The 6,329-nt window shown below is 33.9% G+C and overlaps 1 pseudogene across 1 annotated transcript; it reads left to right on the forward strand.

Annotated features, from left to right (window-relative positions):
- Positions 1-2,891: 2,891 nt before the first annotated feature.
- BDBG_17237 lies at positions 2,892-2,972 on the forward strand (annotated as a pseudogene). The gene has a single exon. The product of its transcript is annotated as a tRNA-OTHER (tRNA).
- Positions 2,973-6,329: the final 3,357 nt, after the last annotated feature.

Consider the following 6,329-nt stretch of genomic DNA (forward strand, 5'->3'; position numbering starts at 1 on the left):
TAGCAGACACAGAAGCTTCTACATAATATATTAATGATTATATAATCTGAAGATTGAAAGAGATTCACTGAGTGAAGAATTCTCAATATATAAGATTATCTGATAACTGATATTTGATATCATCTGCAAGAGTAAGAGTTCTCTTACACTTCAGAGAATGATCTTGCTATATTTGAGTATGAGAGCTGCAGAATGTGAAATATAGTCTTATTCTCAGACTTGATTGATTTCAAAGGTTCAATCTGCAGATTCAATAGCATATATGTCATATGCAGTTAACTGATAGAAAGAAAATGATTCATACAATTCTATTAACTGATATGAGAAGGACATTCCATGTCTCTGATATAGAAGGATTAAATCTGCTTATGTATTAATAAGTAAAGAGAATGATTTACAAGACCTCATTCAAAGGCATTCTGTATGTCATACAGAACCCGGAAGTGAAGGAAACCAAGATAAAAGATATGCAGAAGAACAAGCATATGAAGAAGCTTCTGAAGAAGTATGAGAAGGTCTTCTGAACAGATCTTTCACCAGAATTGCTGCTGAAACAAGGATTCATACATGAGATTGACACAGGGGATGCAAAACCAGTCAATCAGAATGCATACTCTCTGTCACAAACACATCTTGAAGAACAGAAGCATCAGATCACTGACCTTCTAGAATGTAATCTCATACAATTCTCATCAAGCACATGAGGCTTTCCAGTTCTATTTATGAAAAAGACAGATGAGAAGTGATGAATGTGTATCAATTATCAAGCACTCAATAAGCTTATGATTAAGAATAAATATTCACTGTCACAGATTCAACAACAGTTAAATACAGTTGAAAACACCTGATATCTATCAAAGATCAATCTTCTCTCAGAATACTGATAGATCTGTGTAGATGAACTATCAGTTCTGTGAATCACATTTAATATGCAATAAGAGATGTTTGAATTCCTGACAATGTTATTCAGTCTGACAAATGTGCTCATCATCTTTCAAATGATAATGAATACAATTCATTATAAATAAAATAAAACCTCATATCTTATATATCTTGATGATATTCTAGTCTTTTCAAACTCATACAATAAACATCTGAAGCATCTCAATGAAGTACTTACAACTCTGACAGAGTATAAGCTCTACATCAAATCAATCAAGTGTGTGTTTGAAATGAAAGAGTTGAAGTTCATAGAACATGTAGTAAGTGATGAGTGTATACATCTCATTTCAAAGAAATTGAATGTCATAGTAAATTAACTGTGACTGAGAAATATACATCATGTATAACAGTTTCTTGAGTTAATCTCATATTACTGCAGATTCATCAAGAATTTCACATAAATATCTGTATTACTCTCAGATCTCTTAAGAGAAATAGATGCAAATCTGTGAAAGAAGAAGTTTTATTTAATTATCTGAAATGCTGTGTGTGAAGAGGCTTTTCTCACACTGAGAGAATATGTAATAATATTCTCAGTACTTATTCAATCAGATCATGATAAACCTTTCTACATCAAGACAGACACATTCAAATGAGCTATCAGAGACACTCTTCTACAGATGAGTAAGAATAGCAAGCTGCATCTGATGACATACAATGGTAGAAAACTATCAGATGCTGAGCTTAATTACTCAGTGTATGAAAAGAAATTGCTGATGATTAAGTATACACTGATATTATGAGATAGATATATCAACAACAGGCATATGACAACAGTGATTACAGATTATAAAAGCCTCATCTATCTACAATCAATGATAAAATCATTGTAGATAACCGCTTCACCATGAACTCGCTCGATTTTTTGAATAAGAACCCGCCGATAGATCCATCAAAAAGCCCTCGATCATACGAGCATTCTGACCCCATCGCCGACCGCATACCCTGTGTGGTGGTGGAGTTATCCAGCCAAACATGAACCAGACGTTGTTCAAAACTCCTGTGTGGGATTATCCCCCGTTCTCCCCTACCACACCACAACCCCGGGCCAGAGTGCCATACAAATTGTAAGGTGAAGTGACCTAGCCATATGCACCAATCTTCTCGATTTTGGAAGATCCCCGACCTGTAGTTGTGGAGATATCCGAGGAGCGACCTCCGCGAAAACCCTGTCCATCTTTGATGTTCCAAAACACCAACGCCAAGTCTCACCCTCGTACCACCCTTCCCAATCTGGCCCATCCCCGGCAGAAAAATACAAAAAGATACCTCAGTGATAATATCAAGCACATAATCAACAGACTCTTCTGAAGTGCAATCTCCACAGTCTGTCACCAGTGTATCTAGACTTCAACACCAAGTCTCACCCTTGTACTATCTCTCTCAATCTGGCCCATTCTCAGCAGAATGATACAAAAAGATACCTCAGTAACAGCATTTAATACATAATCAGTGAACAATGAGTCAACAGCACATCAACAACTATAAAATCAGTATATCTCAAGATCTGACTGAGCCTTTGATCCCTGCACAGTGAGATATATTAAATCTAGTTTTAATATCTCAATATTCAATAGATTCTGTAAGAGATTGAGAACAGCAACACTAGATTTCTATTGAATTTAAGAATTAACTCTATATTAATATAATTATTGATAAAGTCTTCTATTTTGAGATATAAATAATCAGTTTCTCTACATCCTGCTGATAATATTTATATTATTATATAAAAACAGACTTATATTCTCTATAATATCAAGACTCTGAAGAGAGAAAGTCTTGATAGAGAATATACAGTAGTGCATATCTTAGCAGTTTCTATCTCATTCTTCTACAGCAGTTAATATAAAAAAAAAAAGATCTTAGAAATAGTTTTTTACTTCTCTTGAAAAAGTAAGGTGTTTTTCTCTGAGTTTTACACAATATTCTTACAAAGAATTAAAAACAGAGCCAGCGTGGCCCAGTTGGTAAGACTGGTAACCAAGGCCACACACATTAGGGGTGCGTGGGTTCGAATCCCACCGCTGGCACCTGCCACTTCTTACCCATGAAAGCCCCCATGTAATAGAGGCTGAGCCTAATTAGTAAGGCTTGGTGCGGGGTAGAACTCTCTACTGCAAGCCAAGCCACTAGTTAAGCGAGATCCTGCGAACACCCACCAGGGCCGGCATGGGGTGCCAATGTCCCACTATCCTACTGTGCACCTGTCAAGGTTCTAATGATATAGAGTCAAGCCTAATGTAGTGGTTATACACTACTTAAGCAAGTCCCTAACTAGGGCCACCATCAGAGCCTAGCTCCCCCCCAAATGCAGGAAATGATTTTGAAAACCACCTGACTAGCAGGCCTAGACGCGCATCTAGGCCCTAGACAGGGCACCCTGATAGGCTAGTGCCTGCAAGCTCACTGCCAACCCCTAATACTGGCAGGGAGGACTGCAGTCATCAAGCCTATGATTAGTCCCTAACACGGGGCGAGGCCACGACGGCTGATTGGTAGGGCTATGGGCATCTAATGAGGCCGAGATCAGCAACCGGAAGCTTGGTGTGTACACCACCAAGTGGGCGGTGGCAGCCACTAACTAACACCCCTGGAAATTAGTGGCTGGCCCGAGAGGACAGACGCGGTGGTCAGTTAATTATAGAGGGTTAAATGTAATTAGCTTAAGATGCATCCTGCGGGTGACTAGCGCCTGTAGTCATCTTCTATTAAAGCAATGAAAGTTGAAGCTTCAATTCCTCCTCCTGCTATTAGATTTGAAAAGGCCTGTATGAACTATGCTCTGAGAGTTGTAAAGATGAGCTCAAATCATATAATCAGAGAAAGAGTCTCTTCTTCATTTCCATTAATTAACTCTGGAAATGAACTGAATTGAAATAGATTTCTTAATTGAAATGAAAATAATTCTTCAAAGAAAATGCCTTCTCAACTGTACAGACTATACTCTCTGATTAAAAATCAATTTTCTTCTTTAAATGTTGAAAAAGTTGATCATGAGAAGTTATCTCTCTGAAGAGAAAAGCTTGAATCTCTTATAGACTTATAAATAAGTGAACTATCAAAAGAGAAAGAATATGAACAGCATTTGAAGAGAATTTCTACAATCAATATAAAAGACTCTATTCTGGTTTTATTCAGATGACTCAAAAAATGAGAACTTGAATAGATTAGGCGCAGGCATTGCTTATACTGAAGATAATATTAATTTTATCTCAGATTTCTGAAATCTAGACTCTGAATATGAAGTCTTTGATGCTGAACTATTTGTAATAGTGAAAGCTTTCAAACTCATTGAAATAAAATCTTATAAAAGAGGAAATTGTTTGAAAGAGGTATGAATATTCTCTGATAGTCAAGCTGCTTTAAAAAGACTTAGAAATAGTCAGATTCATAATAATCAAATGAATCTTGAACTAATCTTAAACTCTGTTTTGAAAATTCAAAAGAGAAGAATATCAAAGCTGATAATTCATCTACACTGAGTTCCTGCTCACATGAATATTCATGATAATGAATTGACTGATTCAGCTGCAAAAAAGAGTGTAGAATTAAGCAGATCTATTCAAAAAATTATGTTCTGATCTTTTATAAAGAGAAAAATAAAAGAATCTTGTTTAGACAAGTGAAATGAAAGCTGGCAGAAACAAAAGAAGAGTATATATTATTCAAGATTTGAAACAAAACCCAAGTGGAAATCTTGTTCAATTAAATATAAAAAGAAAATATTCTCATCTATAATACAGCTGAAACTAGGACATGGCTATTTCAAATCTTATATACAAAGATTTGATGATAGATTTGACTCAATAGAATGCTTGTTCTGTAATACAAATGAGAATCCTGAGTATATTGTAATGCACTGTGCATTATACAATAGTCTCAGAGCCAGATTGAAAGAGAAGTATAATCTAAATCAATTAAATATGAGATTCTTATTCTCAACTGAGACAGGAATTAAATACTTAATAGCTCTCTATCAGAAACTCAAGCAGCTATAAGAAAATAGCTAAATTCAGAATTATCTGAGTATGAAGAGGAGGAAATTAATCAGATATAGTCTGTTAAAACAGCTATACACTCTCTTTTAATAATTTGTTTTGTTATAGTCTCTCTTTACTCTATCTTTTTCTTTATCTTTTTCTTTCAATTTCTTTCTATCTATTTATTTAATGTGTCTATCTTTGAGACTGTGTTCTTTTTCTCTTTTCTTTTGTCATGATATTGTCAAATGGTTTCAAAGTATTAAAAGATGTTAAAACACTGCAATTTGTAAACAGTTTTTGTATTCTGAGCTGGAATTTTCTAATTTTGCATATCTGAAATTGATGAATGTATAATAGTTAACTTTACAGACATAGAAAAAACCCTGAGAACTAAAGTTCTCAGGTAGATGTCATAGTCTCTGACTGCATACATCTATAATTGAAGAATAATAATAATAATAATTAAAAACAGAGTTATTTTCTGTCATAATTTCATATTCTTTTAAGTAAGAATTACTTTTTCAGTGACTGAAGAGCTTTCATTAATACTTAATTCTTTTTTACACTCTTTATTAACTGATTTGAGTTGCACACTTGTTATGTGAGAAGAATTGAATAATTTAGAATAAAATTGAATAGTTTTAATCAATTTCTCTGTAAAAAATTAATTTATTTTTTGTCAGTTTTTCTCTCAAAAACTGTTATATTATCTGATTTATTATCAATTAATATTATACTTTTCCTCACTGTATCTTAAGAAAGAGATTATAAAGATTTTATTGATTTATCTTAAAAATCAATTTTAGTTTATTAGATTCTCTTCAAAAATCTAACCTAGTTACTGAACTAGTGTGAAAAAAAATCAGGTATTTTATACATAAAAGTCTTTTATTCTTCTTTTGAAACAGTCTGATCAACTTTTCAATTGAAAACAGACTTAGAAATATCTCAATTGAAACAGTCTGATCAACTTTTCATTGAGTGAAAACAATGAGTTCAAAAATACACTCAGTTGATGTGAAAAAAGATGCTTTCTCAAATGCTATTCCTGAGATTGAAATTCTGAAGAGAAGAAAGAAAGAAGAAATAGAGAAACAACAAGTTCTTGAAATACAGGAACTTGAAAAAGCAAGCAAGATTCTTGAAAAGCAGTGTCTGAGTGAGATGAATGAAGAAGTTCTGTTAATTCTTCATGCTCAGACTAGATAACTACAGAAGATGATCAAGTTCAAACTTAGAATCTCAAACACAGTTCAAAAAACCTTGAAAATTCCTAGTACAATCACTGACTCTTCATCTTACTCTTCTTCTTTCTTTCTTTCTACTTCTTCTTCTTCTTTGAATCAGAAGAAAACATATGCTCAAGCAGCTGAATCTGCTGTCTCTAAATCTGCTGTCTCAAAT

The sequence above is a fragment of the Blastomyces gilchristii genome (genome assembly GCF_000003855.2).
Source record: "Blastomyces gilchristii SLH14081 genomic scaffold supercont1.10, whole genome shotgun sequence".
Classification (NCBI taxonomy): Eukaryota; Fungi; Ascomycota; class Eurotiomycetes; order Onygenales; family Ajellomycetaceae; genus Blastomyces; species Blastomyces gilchristii.